Source organism: Pithys albifrons, chromosome 6, assembly GCF_047495875.1.
Source record: "Pithys albifrons albifrons isolate INPA30051 chromosome 6, PitAlb_v1, whole genome shotgun sequence".
NCBI classification, from domain to species: Eukaryota; Metazoa; Chordata; class Aves; order Passeriformes; family Thamnophilidae; genus Pithys; species Pithys albifrons.
Window position 1 is genome coordinate 32,310,922 of NC_092463.1, and position 17,709 is coordinate 32,328,630.

The following is a 17,709-nucleotide window of genomic DNA, read 5'->3' on the forward strand; positions in this document are numbered from 1 at the left end:
TGCCAGGAGATTCCCTCTGAAAAGTCTTGATAAACAAGGTGACTGGAGGAGTAGGAGACTAAATTAGATTACTGTTCCTGAGCATAAGGACAGCTATGCGAGATCTGAAAGACAATGCTGTCCCACATGCTGTCTCCAGCACTGGTCAACAGCAGGGACGAGCAGAAGAGTGCAAGAACAGGAGGAGTATATTATCAACATTCTCTGGTACTTAGTAGATCCAGACCCTCGGCAGTTTGGAATCCAGAAATTTCTTTACATAAGAACCTAAGGTTTGCCTAGCCCCATATTCTATCTCTGACAATGTTAATAACTAAATGCATAAAATCCAGTAAAACTGAACCAAACATATACTCTCCAGCCCTTTCACAGCCTCTTGATTCTGTCGGATTTGAAGACTTCCTAATCCTGATATTGTTTGTTCAGCAATCCACCAACAGGTCTCTCTCCTGGTTACCCACCTTTTCCCTGAAATCCTGTGAACTTCCTGAATCCACAGTGTCCTGTTATAACAAGTTCCACAGGCCTACTATTCATTCTGCTTTGAACTTAACTGCTTATATCTTAATTTCTTGGCTGCTACTTCTTGCAACTGATAGAGACTGCAAACAATTAGTCAATGTGAATAAATGTTGGAAGGATTAAAATTACATTCAGTGGGATTCTGATGTAGCTCAGAATCATCTTTCCCCTTTTCAAAAAGCAAATGATTTCATCATGTCTACTTTCTGCATTGACAGAAAGGAAAGTCTCTTTCCTTTCTTTAAGAAGGTTTTATAGATCAAAGGCTTTTCCTGTTTCCTCAGAGTTTCTGGACTTCAGCAACACTTTCTGTCTAATGCCCCTGGCAATCCAGAAACCAGGCAGAAGCCACTTGAAAGATTTCAAGCATGAGTAATGAATCTTCTTCTGATCCTGAAAAAACAGATGAGGAAACTTGGGAACAAGACTTTTTGTAATGATACAGGTATCAGACAGTTAGAGACTCGCAGCTGCCAAACTCAAGCTGCATCATTCAGGACACTTTGACTCTTTCCCAGCCAACATCTCAGTAATGCAAAGCTGTGAGACTTGGAATGAGCCCTAAACTGCACAGTTAGTGATCATGATGGACAGATCACAAGTTGAAGTGTTAAACAGAAATTACCTGTTTTCATATCAGTGCAGCGCACCTTTGTGCTCAGAAAAACATGAGCTCTGTAGGACTAACAGAAAATGGAAGGAAAGAAGAATATTTTTCATATTGGCATAATAAATACTTTGGTTCTGTCATGTTTCTCCCACTGAATGAGTGATGTGCTTACATATTTCACACAATCGCAGCATATGCACAATGTTGAATGTCTAGCAGCAGTTAAAGACACTGTTCCTTTGTTCAGCTGCCTCTTTGGTGTTCTAAAAGCATCTGTCTTCTGATAATGTAAAATGCTTTTTCACATTAATACCTCTCACTTTGTTCTTGATTTCTATTTTTAGAACAAAGACCCCAACGGCTTACCTTACTAAAGGTAAAAGGTTGTACAGAGTAGGCATTTCTGTCAGGCTTTAATTCTGAAAAATATAAGCAGTGGTAAGGATTTACAGAAGAACCATCCTGTCATACCGTACCCCACTACTCCCACAATACAGCACAGTGCTGTGTGCAGAGTCATGGCCTTACCTCACGTAAGCCTTCAATCTGATAAGATATGACAGCTGAGCTTGCACACGCCACTATGCTTTACTGAAATATTAGGGTTTGTTATGCATAGTGACATGCTGATAAACTCTTAATTAGCTCCTGTTTATGAGTGTCTGCTTTTACAGTAGATCCTAATTCATTTGCTTCTGCCTATACTATATCTCTCTATGCCAAATATGGATTATATTGCAACTGGTATCCTCTTGTGTGTGCATATAGAAAGGATGATTAGCTGTAAATCCTTATGTGAGGCATTTTATATGGGAAACTACTAACAAAATATATCGGGTTACACCAGACAGCTGCCTAAATTCTGAAATGAATATCTGCTAACTATTTATATGCCAAGATTGTCATTCACAGTTACTTTGTAACTGCATCCAGACCACTAAAGCAAAAAAATTATTTGGCAAGTAACATTTTTCTAATTCGCAGTTGCCCTGGTACTAATACTATACCAGACAAGCACAAGCGTGTCATTATGCCTTTTGTCACTTTACCAATCACTGTGGTCCACCATGCCATCACTCAAAATTTTGGTTGTCTGTTTCTAATTGGATGCTTCCTTTTGTGATAATAAAAATGATTCATATAGTGATATAGCATCCTAAACGTTATACAGTGTTTTTCAGAACACACTGAACTCTTTTGCTTTAAGGTCACTCAGTACTGTTCTGTAATTATACATGGTTTGCTCAAAAGGGGGTTAAAAAAGGCTGTACTTTCCTGAGGACTGCAAGTAAAATTATCTCTTAAGAGATATATGTGAAAAAGATGTAAACATAAATTTGTCCTCTTTGCAGTGGAATCAGTGAAAGCATTTCTGACACAATTCCTTTTGTGACAGTATGTATTACTCTATGGTGCCTTCCCCCTTTCAAAGAGATGTGACTTTCTTTTAGAATGTATTGTTCTGTAAAGATGCTGAATAAAATTAGGCTGTACTTAAAAGTTCTTGGTGTCAGAGATACCTGTTGTATTCTGTCTTGCAGCAGCAGTGAACACAGTTGTAATCCATTCTTCTGTTGAAGTCCCTTATCACTCCTGCAATAAAAACAATTGTGCTGAGTAGATGTGACTTCTACTTTTATTTATACTGCTTTTTAAAATTTATTTACCTTTGTATTTGTATTTCACTCTATTTTAAACTGCTCGGTCATAGGTCATAATTTATGTTTCCCCACCCTCTCTTCTAATATGCATCCCAATCATAGTAAAGTTTGTGAATGGGAACCCTGTAGACGCAAATAAGTAAGAAACAGTGCAGGATGTTTCACTAGAACAAAAGAATTTTTCCCTCTTCAGATACTGAGGCTTTGTCTGTGAACCTAATGGGTGTTACCTCTAAAAATTCACAAGTACATTGAACTCCTGATTCCCTCACACTAGCTTTAACAAAGTAGAAAGGTTACCAAATTATCCTTGTGGTTTGTTACTGAATTTACTTATCCCGTGATTCCCCTCAGAATTTGAAAGGACAAGTAACAATAATATTCATCCCTCCTTGCCACCCACCTACACTGTCCTTTTTTACCTCTCTGAGCTTTCCCCTGTCTAATGGACATAGGAGTGATAGCAGAACTTCCTCAGTCTGACTGTCAAACTCTTTTTTATTGTGGGAGTTGGGAGGCCTGCTAGTAAAGGTAACTTCTGGATATTCAGATTTGAAGGTCTTTATCTGGCCTTGTGTTCAAGATATGTAGTAAACTCAGTGCAGCTAATACAGGATCCGATCTTTGTAGCTTTAGCCCGAGAAGACACCATTTCCATTTGGCAGTAGTTTCTGATTCAAATGTTCACTGAAGTCAGGCTTCCTCTTTTGGGAACTGGAGGAAACTAGAATTGTCATTTGAAATGTCAGCAGCCTTTTACATAGCAAAAAAAAAAAAAAAAAAGAAGGACAGGAAGTAAAGCCAGTAATTTGTACTTCTATCATAACAGTGGCAAGACTTCTGAAAACAGGAACAAGAAGAGGTCTTGGGATATTTTAAGAGCGGTGCCAAATTAGTTTCAACCTGTATCTGTTAAAAAGTACAAGTCAGCAGGAACATGAAACACTGTTGATTTATCTTAATCTCCCACCTTAATCTCGCAATGTCATATTACTCTCATTATACAGTTCACTTTATGAGCTCCAGCAAAGGACTGACATCACCAAGGACAAAACATGAAACTGAAGAATCAATAAAAATAATATCTGTGGAAAATATAGTCTGACAGCATCACTCAAAAACCCAAAGTAAATGAAATGTTTGCAGATACAAGAGTGCCACTTCTTTGATACAGGATGACAGATGGGTAAAGATGTGGTTCACAAGTATTTACTGAACAGTGAATTAATCTCAATATTAGAAGTGAATTTGTGCATTGAGGAAAGTCTGAGAGAGGCCATATGGCTTTAAGTCAGAAAAATAACAGGTTTGTTGTCTTTAAAAAAGCACTCTCTTACTGAGGTATGTGGTTTTGATGTCAGATTTAGAAAATAATTGGCTCAACATAATAGACTGTAATTTTAAGTACTACAGAATTATACTACATTGGTGGTACATGCCTTTACACTGTATGGGCTGAAGTCTCAGACTGACTTTAAATGTTCGCGTTTATGCTCCTGTTAATTATTAATTTTTTCACAAAAGATTTTTTTAAGAGATGTGTAATATGTCATTCAATTTATCCAATGAATTTAGCTTTATTTATCTGGGTGACAGTCTCTAAAAGCATTTTACTTCCATTTGAAAATGTGAACAGTTAACAGGAAAATTTTGATAGTTTTGAGACTAATTTATTTTTATGGATACATAAGTCAAAATTTGAAAAAATGTGTTTGACAAATTTTGCCCAGTTTTGATCACATTCCTAAAAAAAAAAAAAAAGTAGAGAGAAATCACTTATGTGTTTATTCTAAATATGTTCAGTGTCTACATAGGAAAAAATATCTAACTGTATCCTGTTAAGTATTCCTGGAAACTAGTGGTGATCACTGTCAAACAGGACATGCACAATAGAGGACAGAACATGATGAAGCGGCCTCCAGAATTCCTACCTCAGCTGCACAAGTGAAATTATGCTGTGGAGTCCCAGTTGTGAAAGTGGTCCTGTATCAGCTGGCTAAAACAGCTGAGCCATGGACAGCAGTGGGGGTGGAAGTGGGGAGGTAGAAGAGTCTACAGAATTCAGAGCTCCCCTGCCAGTGGCATTGCAGTCCCTGTGCTGCTATGCTTCCTGCTCAGCTATGACCCCACCTTTGCTAACAACCCACTGGCAACAGACCTGAGCAGATTACATGTGTGAAGTCCACTTTAATCAAAACCCTTGCGGTGACAGACATAACTTGTGACATATCTTCTTAGTAATTCACCCAAAAGCAGACCGACCAGCTGAGGAAGGGAAATGAGCAACAGTTATTCCCCTCAGAATATGTGCATTTTTTTCCCAGTACTTCCTCATGTTCCTCATTGCCATTGCTTTTTTCTCAATATAGAACTTCACATAATGCATGTATAATTCAATTATGTATTATACAGCTTTCTTTGTGAATATTCCTACTATGATTTTTCAGTTTTAGCAAGAATCTTTCCATGTTCCTCAAATGTGGGCGTAGAAAACAATAAGAGCAAAAAATAGGTCTGAACTGCTTCCTAGCAATTTTAGCTTTTCCAGGATGATCTTCAGTCTTCTGTGTAGCTCAGAAGAATCTTTATCTAGTTTCTCCAAATCTCTTTTAACCACTTCTATAAATCTAGTCAGGCTACTAACTCCAGTGCATAACAGCAGTCCCAAGTTCCCCTAAATCACCTTCAGAAATACCTGAGATGCCTCTCTTCCTTTTACATGCCTGATTAAATGCTTATTTGCTATGCAGAGCAAAGCTCTTGCTTTGAAAGTTCTGTTTACTTAACAGTTATCTTTTTGAACTAGAGCAATGCTAAAGGTTTCTACTCTGGTATTTTCAAATCCCTTCTTGGCATGGTTAGTCAATCCAAAAGCCTTTTCCTTGTTAAATAGAAGATTGTTTTTATGAAGGCCACAAATCAAGTTTCTTTACTTGATGTTACAGTTTGAGTAGTCTCTGAATTTCTTATCTGTAACAACAAGATACTGACCAACAGGCCAGTTTACCAGCTCTGCACTACCCCAGTTAGAGAAAACAGTTTTAACTGCTGAAAGGATTTACAGAAAGATAATTCCTTTCTCTTTCAGAGGGTAACTTCAGAGGCTACAAATGTGTGGCTTTTCTTTTTCCAAAGACTTGGCATGAACAGCTCTTGGGGAGAAAGCAGGTAAGTTCTTATCAGACTCAACTCTGCATGAAATGTAGAGTTTAACCAGTGGTCCTTTAACTTCTTTGAATGAAGAGTTTTCTTCATTGACTCTTCATTCTTTTCCAGAATCACTTCATTTAAAGACAATGTGACTTGTCACCTTCTGGTGGGACTGGATTGTATTCTAGCCTCCAAATTCAGTAAACACAAAGAATTTTTTTAGCTGTGTTCACATCCCTCTTCAACTACTCTTTCTTCTTTGTGTTTTCAAGCATGTATCATTATTAGCCAATATGTAAGGCACAATATGTATATTTTCATTCTTCCAAGAATAGCCTCGTATTAAATGACCATAAATCAGAGAGTGATCCCAGCTGAGATCACAACTCAAAATTCCAAAACTCAGAACAGAGCCCAATGTTTGAATCTCTTCTATCCAAAATTATATAAATTCTGCATGGATGTGGCTAAAGTACAGCAACAGAGACAACTTCAATTATTTTCTATTCATCGCACATACAAAAATAAAACATTTTTGTGGATATCAAAACTGGCTGGACTGCACTTGTTGCTCTCCCAGTAATTACCTGTACATGAGTGACAGACATAATTGTCAGCTAATGGACAGCACAGAGGAGTAGTCTATCTGATGAGTTCCAGCAAAATGGATACCCTTGTTCACCTTTAGTCTACGATCTGGCATATAAATGGAATGTCAGAGAATTTAAAAGGTTTCCACATTTGGTATGCACGTTGGGAGGATTAAGACTGGAATTTGTCAAGTAAAGTATTTTTTAACCAAAAAGTATCTCCAATTTAAAGGAGAGCATGTAGTTCTGGCAGATGCTTCTCAACACAGGACAGCAATGAATCTTTTACTGCTTTGCATATGGTCATTGCCAATTATGTTAATAGGGTAGATAAGAAACCAAAGAATCTTAGATTGGGCAGTGCTTTTTACTAGGATAAATAATTCAACAAATATAGAAGTAACCAACCTTGGAAAATTGGGTTTAGTTAAAAAAAATACCATTTTTGCAGTGAACTCAGTAACCCAATCCTTGCATCATCCTCTCTTACAAACAGTCATGCGGATCTAAATTACTGGTTTGTAATTGGATATGACGTTTGAAAAGTTTCTCATTGAGGACTGAACTTTTTGTGACCTACATAGAAAACTTTTATTTGAGAAAAAGACCCCTGCATTTTCAACTGATGAACTTTGCTCATAGGAAGACAACAATTGATTTGGTAATTCAATTTACATGGAGGTCTTTCCAGAAAGTATTTTACAAATATGTCAACTGTAGAATGCTTTTCTGTAACTAAAGAGTTAAATCTGACCCTTAAAAAGCATTTCAAACACTTTCTGAATGTTTTCTTTTTGCTTTCCTGTCCTTTCATGCTTTCATGCATGAGATGCAAAACAAGTCCTTCACCTGGGATTACGACACAAAGACTAGGTCACCAGCCTAACTGCTGAAATTGTTTGGTAGGAATGAGCATTATCCCAGTGATAAATTAGTAATTTGCTAAATAAAATCATTCTATGCTGCAGACTTATTTGCCAATGCTGGGTTTATGTATGTGGACAGCAAAAATGAAAATATGGTTTTCATTGTAGCCAGACAAATCTGAAGCATTTATAAACTGTCATCTAGATCCAGACAAGTTGACTGGAGGTAATAAGTACCATTTTGCTACTAAGTAAGGGTGCAATGGGCCAGAATTACTTTACTTACAGCTGTCCTTCAGGATGCTTTCTGAGGATGGTGTAGACAATCATTAAGATCAAAAATCTGCTCAGCAAAGTAAGGGTGACTCATAGGCAATACTTTGCTGAATCATCTATTTTTACAGTTGAAGGGCTTCACTCATTCTTCTTGCATAGCATTTGCAAAAATGCAGCGTAAACTGAGTATAAAATGCTCCTTAATGTGGAGAGGTTACTTTACACGCACTGCACTCAGTTAGTTCAAGTGCAAACTATTACTCACGACAAAAAGCAATGGCAAACAGAACTTGAAGAAAAGCCAGGGCTAGTATCTGGTTATATTACATGCTCTATGGGACAAAACATCCAAATTTACACACAAACAAAGGGATTTATACTGTGACTTGTTTTGCAGCTCCATGATGTATCATGTTGCTTTGGGCCAGAGATTCTGCTAGTTATGGTTTAGAAATTATGGCTTGTCCAAATCTACCTTAAAAGGGCTTATTTGAACATTCCTATCCACATTGTAAAAAACATCCAATCACCACAGCATCCTTCCTTATGGCAAAGCCATAGATACAGCTTTTGTGTGGTATTTTAGGTAATATTCTCTGTATGCAGGTGTCTGTCCTAGTTACAGCAGCCTGGACCAGTTTATCACTGTGTAGGTGTAACCAAGACTGTATTCTACACCCTCTATCTCATTTCTGATGAACTGTTAATAATGGATCGTTTGCAGCAGCTGCCCAGGGCTTACCTGGCACCTCTGGTGGCTACAGTCTGGGTGTTAGAGAACCCTGAGAGGCAGGGGAATGTTTCTGTCTTCACACCAGTGACTCAGCTGTGATAACTCCCCTCCAGGGAAGCATTAACCCCTTCACATCCAGCCCGAGGGGTCATGACTGGCATAATAGGCAGCTGCAATGACCTAGGCCATCAAAAATTCCAAAACTATCCCATGACTCACAGAGTTAGATCAACCATTGTGCAATCCCCATCCTGTGGGACGTAATGGGCATTCCCATCTGAACCTGAGCATATATAATCTTTGGGGTTTGGGACTTACGGTACCACTTGTCAGATCCAGAGGAGGACCAGAACCTCGACAAAACTGCGACTGCCACTCTCAACCAGACTGCGACCATCATCCTTACCAACAGATTTTCCTTTCCTTTTACTTTGCACTCAGGAGGACCATGTGGCACTCAGACCAGGGGTGGTTCTGTTTATGCCCCAGGGTGCTGGGTTGTACATCTGGTTTCTGTGTGTTAAAACCAAATTTTTCTCTGCATCATTGTATTTATTGTAATCTTTTTAGTAACTTATAATTCTGACTTGTAATCTCTTTAGAGTTGCATTCATTTCTCCCAATGGTTTACCTTTAAACCAGCACAGTGTCCTATAAAGTTAGTTATTTGCAAGTTACTTTATAATATTCTTCTCTATCTCCTATTGCATATGTGCATGTATGTGTACGGAAACACGCATATACATTAAGATGGAAATTGGTAAAGACGCACAAATATCCAGTCCAAAAATGGCTCCCTAAAATCATAACACTTCAGTCTTGTCAGTACAACCAATCTGATCGATCTCTGCTAGGAGCTCCAGGATAATAACATGACATACAGAATTATTCCCTGCTTGCTGGATGAAATGTGGATTTAAATCTTCAGAAATATTTACTGTATACTTTAATGTACTCAAATATCATTACAGTCCTTTATACAGAAAGATAATTGTTAAATAAATGATCAGGTTTCAGTTCATTAAACATGTGTAATATTTACACGGTAAGGTGTTATGTTATGCATTTTATTGACATTCTTATATTCAGCCAGAGATTATGCCATGCAGAGTTAATGAAAGAACCTATATGATTTGCTTTGTTATGTGTATTTGCTGTATTATCCCCATATGATTTAATTATTCTGATTACTTGAGGCCTGACTGTCATTAGACTCATGCAGAGCAAGGGCAAAAATTTGGAACTATAATGGTAATACGTTAACCACTTCACACGAAATTATAGGCAATATTTAAATTTCCCTGAAAACAGAATATTCAGAGCACATTTTTTTTACTTCAGGTTTGCTTATTTTTCTTCCTAATAAGCAGAGTTATTTCTAACTTATTTGAGTTCCCTTAAAAATTAGACTTTTTCATGCATATAGATTTGTTCTTGAATGCCGAATAAACAGCTTTGATTCAGAAATTAAAAATTGGCAATTGATTAGACTTCTCTAGAGCACAGTATAACTCCCTGCACTAATGAGAGCTACTCATACACTTTTTGCTGAAAGTAAGGATGAGCAAATTGCAGCTCATAGACAAGCACCTTCCTAAGAGGGCTAAATGACATATACTTACTTCATGGGCTTGAACTTACCTGTAACCAATAACACAAAAATTATAAAAATATGAGAGGTAAAAGTGCATTTGCTTAGACTTCCAATGGTTTGTTGGAGAACTAATTTTGATCCTGTTAAAATTGCTGGTAAAATTCATGTAAACAATTGGATGTTTAATCCTTTTGTGGATTAAAATGTTCTTACCCATAGGTGGAGAACTTAGCTATTTCCCCACCTGAAAAAAAAACAACTGTATAACAACTTTATCTGCCTGAGTCTCAGTTAGATGGCTCCTTCAATATTCATACTTATGGCAGAGCAAACGGGAAGGCTGTCTTTCACAAAATACAGTAGCCTCTTATTACTTTAGACTTCCTGAATAATTCACTAAAAAATGATTAGTGCAAGAAACGTGTCATGCTTTACTAAATTCTGAAAGTTTTATCAAAATGTGTGACTGGATCAAGCAGAAGCTTGGCACTAAAACTGTCTATTAGTATTGGCACAAGGTATGCCTTTTCTAAGAGGAAGAAGCTCAAAAGATCTGGAGTATTTTGCTTTGTAAATTGGCAATTGTGATTGCCAGGGGGAGTGGACAGGGGTAGAAACTGTCTTATCAGACCGATGAGAATTCTGAACACAAGGGGAAACATAATTTGCAAAGCTTTCAGAAAATGACAGCACTGATATTAAACATGTATACCTCACCCCATTTGAGTAATATGAGTACTGTGAGTTAAATTTATTTTTCATAGTGGAGAAAAACACATCCCACACAGACGTGATAAAGCACTAGAAGAACAATGAGACAACTCAGAGGATGAACTCTGTGCTGTTCACTATGCACTTGTGCTGTACTACATGCCAGACAGGTCCCACGGCCCTTTCATCCTCCATCCCACAATCCTGTGCCAAATCGAATCCCAACAAAGACTGCCAGCAACGTTACTGTTCTGCACAACTCCCAGGCTGAAGTTGTAGCACATGAGAACTAATGGCAAGGGTGTCAACCATTTAAGCACTATTTGGAAGACAAAAACATGAATTCTAGGCTGCTCTATACCTTCTGCTCACTTTTCCTTCCTGATCCCAGGGGAATTCCATCAAAGGGTGTTATGGGTTTAGCCAGGTGGGCCTAAATTTAGGTTTTAAAGTTCAGCTAGGCCTGGGAATTGTCAGCTGACTTGAGCTGGGCTGAGCTAGCTAACAGCTGACTTCTTCTAGCCAATAATATTGTATTCCATACCATATTGCATCATCTCAAAAGGGGTAAGAGCTGGTGTGTGGGTGTGGCTTGGTCAGTTGCTTCACAGCTGTGGTCCCAGCAAGACACTCTGCTGTCCCAGGACGGATGGGGAGGCCCAAGCCTGGAGTACCAGCTTACCATCGTGTTATCTTAGGGAAGTAAAATGTTTGTTCTTAGCTTTTCTCTCTGCTTAAGTCTGTCTCTGAAGAATTGACTTCTCTAGAATGATTTGTAGTTAAAATGGTAGAATTTGTGTTTACTGGGAAGTGGGAAATTATTTCTTGTTATACATAACTTGTGTAAGTGTGTATTATATTGTAGTTCCTCTTAATTTTCTCTTTTCTGTATAAATACATGTAGTTAGTTTCAGCATAGACCTGGCTTTGGAAGTTTTTTTTCCTCTCTCCCTCTTCTTTACCCCTTAGCTGGTTGGGGGGAGGAGGAACCCTTTTCACTCTGTCCTGGACAGTTGGCACTTTGCCAGCTCAACCCAGGACAAAGGGTCTTCACCTGTCTTCCAATATCCTGGTTTTACAATCCAAGAGATCTGGGATACAGAAAACAGTTATGGTCAATGGGAAAATATCTCAGCATACCTCTCTATAACTGGAAGGTCCATTTCCTAGAGCTTGCCTGGCCCAGTTCCCTGAGCATGGCAACTCCTACCACTTCCCCTAGGCAAGCTCAGCATGGTTTCATGCATATGTCCTGTCAGCTGGATGCTTAGTAAGCCCTGATCCAAGGGATCTTGCATGGACAATGTGGTTTTGCTACAGAATCTTTGCCAGGATCAAAAGAAAAATTACGTTGCTTAAAGCCTCCCTTCTAGGTGCCTTGAGCAAGCAGACGGTCTTACTGCACAGTAAGGAACACCCCATGTTTTCTTGTCCTTCTCTCTATAGACTCTATCTTAAGTTATATTTGGAGGGGACTAGAGGCACAACTTTTACTTGAATCATAAGAAAATGTTATGCATTAGTCCTTGGTGATTTATCATTCTTTAAAGAGAAATATGGGGAAACAACCATCAGAAAGCTCAACTAGGACAACACACTTCAAAAGTTGCATCTCTCTGTGCTTAGCAGATGACAAAGACATTGCACATCAATAATGAAACCATATGGACTAAATTTTTTACCCACTCCAATCCCAGCTCCACTTTTTCATGTGGCAAAGTACGTTTTTGGCATTTCATCTGTTCTAGTCACCCCTCCTATCCCTTTATTAAATTAGTTGCATGTGTAGATTTGGGTTTGTGTGTTTTCTTATCTCAGATAGCATCTAGCACTGCATTTCAAAGGAGAGGAATAAGGATGGGCACAGGTTCTATTTTATCAGTGGGTCTCCCTACTGTCTTCTCAAAGAACATAACACTGTTCTCCTCAGACTTCTCTCTATTTTGCCTAGTCTTCATATATCTTGAATAATTTTTTTGTGTGTTAGATTCTGGTAGATCACCCTCCTCTACTGAAAATACAAGGATTGTAAATGAAAACAAAAAAAAACAACAAACAAACAAACAAACAAACAAACAAACAAAAAAGGCTGAAAAAAAAGTTCAAAATACGTTAGGAAAATAGCAATAGGCAAATGTGATCCCACACTGTTTCCTAACTTGTGGTGTATGAGGAGGAAGTCATGGACTTCATGCTGTGAGTATTTTATAACTACACTAAAAACCCAGCATTTTATTGTAGGTTTGTTTCAAACCTCAAAAGCCTAATAATGGCCATGCCAAAACAGCACAATATGGAAGTGGCAAAATAAACCCCAAGCAGATGTCTCATAGGAATACTCTATGCAATATGATTGCATGGTTTTACTAGGGAAGGCTTTCTCATGCAGATTGTCTCATGGACTTGCCAGTATTTGTGGACATTTCTGTTCTCAGTGAAGATATAACTCCTCTTTCTGATTGTTAAGAACTTGTTTATTCATGTCTTTTTGCATTATAAAACCTGAAATATTTATATATCATACTAAATATAATAAATTGCAGAGAAAGTGTATCTAAAATAAAAAGTAAAATCTTCAGTAATACCATTAGGAAAATGTTAATATTCTTTCTTAATATGCTTTTATGGGAGCATTACTGCAATTTTCATGAATTCTAGTATCCACATAAGAGTTACCAGACACATGTGTTTGGGAGAAAGAATGTGGAGTATACACAGAAGAATGAGTCACAGAAGAAAAGGGCGGGAAAAGAAGTAAGAGAAGTATCTAAAACTGCCAAATGGATGGGCAAACCAAATACAAAAATCAGCAAAGTGTGAAGCCAAGTCAGGGACAGTTTCGAAATCTAAAAAGAAAATTTTCAAACTGATACAAACAGGTGTGGAAGAAGCCTTATCCTCTATAGGGATCTCTGCTTGAAATATATTTTGCATTCAAACTGATCAGCAACGGGATTTTATTTCAAATGCTGATCACATTTTGCGATGTGCAGCCTGAAAATCATGATTTATGTAAAGAGACTTCAATGTAATATTAAAGAGAATTATTTGAAGCTGGAGAAAAATACACCAGTTAAGTTCTTCATCACATTGACTGATTAATATTGACTCTCCAGCCTTTTGTGTACTGCCTGATTCTCACTACTGCTTTTTCCAGCTCATGATTACTCACTCAGCAACAAGAGATAGCACCATTTCTGTTACCTGGGTGGTAGTTATGTGTTAGTAACAATCTTGCTTGGAAAGATTTAGTGAATCACCTACAGTGATGGAATGGGGTATCCTGATCAATATGAAGGTGTCACAGAAAGGGTTTCTGAGTCTCTGTGGGGTTTGAGATGAAATAGGATTTATTCGCAATGGTACAGCAAAGGAAATGTTCTCAGAACTGTTTCTAAGAATAGCAGGATGACTTCTATAGCAATCCTGTGAGTAATTTGTGAGCAGCATCTATTCTGTGTTTCTGAATCCCATGAGAACATGTAAAGCATAAATGTATATAATTTTACAACAGCTTTTTTTTTGCATCTAACTTTTTTCATTTACAGTAGTTTGACTTGCATAAGAAATTTGCCATGGTTTGAAGAATCTTTGTGAGATTTGGAAAGCAAGAGCATGCACCAAATCTGGGTCTGCATATTTCTTTGCCTTACCTGTGAGATAATGACTAAAGTCTATGGAAATGTAAATGGTAAATTTGAAAATGAAAGATCTGGGAGCTTCAGCAAGGCAGCTGAACCACAAGAGAATAATTCTCAGAAGATTCATTATGATGCTGGCAAAGCTTCTTCCATGTGTTTCATTTAATAGAAGCAGTCACCATACAATGACTAGCATATATATGAGCAGTGAAATATGGTCATGGCCAACATAGGTGATGGTCATGTTTTGACAGTTTGAGGTAATCCCAAAGCAAATGTCAGCCACTCACCAATCCTGAAAGCCATTAATTACAACTCTGTTACTAATGGAAAATAAAATAAACATATTTATTTACTGGAGAAAGGAAAAAGAGATGTGGAAAGATTAAAGGACATACACCCTGATCTAGCTGAACAAAGCTGAATGCAGCTGAAATGCTCAGAGGATTAGTAGTGGCAAGAAGCTGCTCCTTTTGCGTTCCCAAAGTTCTGAAGTTGCTGGTCCCAAGGTCAGACTGCTCAGGGCTACTTAAACTTGTACCTAAATCATGAAAACAAGATAGTGTTTTGTTAGCAAATTATTGCAAAACTGTATTTTCCCAGTAACACTGTCTTTCCTCTGGAAACACCCCTTGCATTGCATGGTTGGCAAAAGATATCAAAGAGCATATATCCTGCAACCTAGAAAAATATATTTTCCTTACATTTCTTATATATTTATGGCTGCTATAAGCTCATGTGTCTCCAGTAACATAATTTTACATTCTCGTGCTGGGCAGAAATTTGATCCCAAACCTTCTATAAGCCATACAAAACACAGTAACATTTCTAAAAGCAAAACTGAAAGTGTATATGTAAACTATGCATATTTGGCAGTTTGAATATTTGTAACATTTATTAGATCACTAATTCAGTGGAGGGCAGAAAATTCCTGACAGTAGGATTCAAATAGCATAGAACTTGAAAATACATACAAGAATAGTAGGCCATAAAAAATTATTGCCTAAAAGTGTAAGTTAACTCTTACAGTCAATATTGTCTACATAATGCTGAACTAATAAAAACAAGCAAAAATTTAGTGCTACATATCATATCCAAGTTCTCCACCTCAAAGTAAAGCAGTTGATCTTTGAAAGCTTATAAAGAAATCTAGTATGGACAAAAAACAATGCCTTCCTTGATTCTTTCTATTATGTCTTTGTCCCACTTTGTCTACTCTTGGACTTCTAAAAACTTTAACAAATATCATTTATCCTATCAGATCATTAACATTGTGAAACACACCACAGCAAATTTTTCCAATGGTTTCAGAAGATTAGGGGACATAAAATGGACAAATGTGCTGAATGACTATTTTGCTTGACAACTCCTTATTCCTGAAGATAAACTATCTCTGTTTTGAAACCTGAACTGTGGTATAGGACTGCTGCTCAGATGGTATTTCCTATTTTAACAGAGATAATTACTATTTTCATTCAGGAGGGTGTATCACCAAAGAGATGTTATCTCAAGAATTCATTGATAGGAATCGAAAAAGACAAGAGTCCGAAGAACATCCTTGACATTTATTTTCCACTGGATGGCCCTTTGCATCTCTCCAGGAGTATATGTCCTGTGCACAGCAAGTTTCTTTCTAATCAAATGACTGGGGAAAAAAAAGGCTATTTGCTTTTACATTAACAATTGATCTTACACACTAGGTGAATTTGAGTTTTCTATGAAATATATGTCAATCAGCTGCTCCCTCCATTCACTTCGAAGAAAGTTTTGCTCTTGGAAGATCTCTTGGGGTTTAATTTCTTAATTTCCCCAAATGCTTGACCAATCCACTTTTAGCATGCCCACTCTTACTGTTCTAAATGGATTCATAGCCTGTCAAGCCAAATAGCGGTCCCAGCAATTGCAGATACACAGCATTTTCAGGTACACATTCTCTAGTAATAGTAGGAGAATAATGTGCAGTTAATATATGAGAGGGAAATCAAGAGATATGGAATCAATTCATGCTCTTACCACAGAGACTCAGTACAAGCTTGGGCTAATCACGGCAGAAAAATATATATGACACATATCCTCAGTCCTCTGATGACCTAAGTGCCTCACTCACACCTCACTTCCCTCAAAAGGCTGGATTGTTTGCATTCTGCTACCCTCTTTTCTGTACTGCTGAGCTCGGCTCAGCTGGGCTTGGGCTCACTGCTGCCATTGCTGAACCACACCGCTGGACTGGGCTGGGCTGTGGCTCACTGCTATTCCATTCCTGGACTGCGTCACTCAGCTCACTGGCACTGCCACATCCTGGCTGTGTTCTTGGAGCCACATCCTGGCTGTGTGTGCTGCCCAGAGTTGCGTTTCCTGAGGAATGGAAAGGGACAGGCAGTGTTAGTAGAGGAACAGAGTCCACTGTAGCCAGAGTTCTACTGCAGCTGGCAATTTCACTGAGGAAGAAAGAGAACAAAATGGTGCACTTATGGTCTGTCCTCGTCTTTTTCTTCCCTCCAAAACCATGCTCCCCAGCAATGACGTGGGTGGTATAGAACAGCAAACCAGCTATGTCCACACATCTCTAAGCCCCACCTCCTCCCTGAAACAAGTACAAGGGACCATAGTGTGTCACCTAGTCCTACCTCTCTGTTCAAACAGAGTCATCCTAGAGCACATGGCACAGGATTGCATGCAGATGGTTCTTGAATATCTCCAGTGAGGGAGACTCCACAAACTCTCTGAGCAATCTGTTCCAGTGCTCAGTGACCTGCACACCAGCCACACAGAACTGAGTCAAGGTGTTGAACACCTTTTGTGTGTAAAGCGCTTTCTCTCCTGTATACCTTTGTTATTAATATTGTTGCTATTACTGTGCATTTCTTATTCCATTGCTATTTGCTTCCAGTAAATTGTTATCTCAACCCAGTCTCTGCCTTTGTCCATCTTTCACTGGTTGAGAGTGGGGGGAAGTGGAGTGGCTTTTTTGGAGTTTAATTCCCAGCTGGTGTTAAACTACCACATTCTACCCATTCTGTGATTCATGCATGAGATATGCGTTTGTGCATACATATGTATATATATATGTGCACACACTTGTGTATGTGTGAATGGCTATACATGCACATGTGTCCATGAATGTGTGTATGAGACAGTTTAAAAACAATGGCATTTCATAGGCATTTAGAAGATTGATATAGCAATGGAAGAATTCCACCAAAAACCAGAGCACATTTCCAACCATGTGTTCCACATTGTACTTGTCTGCATTTCCATCTAGAATGAATAACTGGAATCATTTTGTAAGTACCCCAGATCACAAGAGGAGAAGGATGCTTCTTAACTACCACACGTTTTGTAAAGGAGAAAAGGC

At 38.2% G+C, this 17,709-nt stretch overlaps 1 long non-coding RNA gene across 1 annotated transcript; it reads right to left on the reverse strand.

Annotated features, from left to right (window-relative positions):
* Positions 1-1,516: 1,516 nt before the first annotated feature.
* Positions 1,517-16,699, reverse strand: LOC139673075 (uncharacterized). The gene is made up of 4 exons (XR_011698057.1): positions 16,368-16,699; positions 14,753-14,895; positions 2,653-2,725; positions 1,517-1,551 (listed from the first exon to the last, which is right to left on the reverse strand). It is a non-coding gene; the product is annotated as an uncharacterized lncRNA (long non-coding RNA).
* Between the last annotated feature and the right edge of the window lie 1,010 nt (positions 16,700-17,709).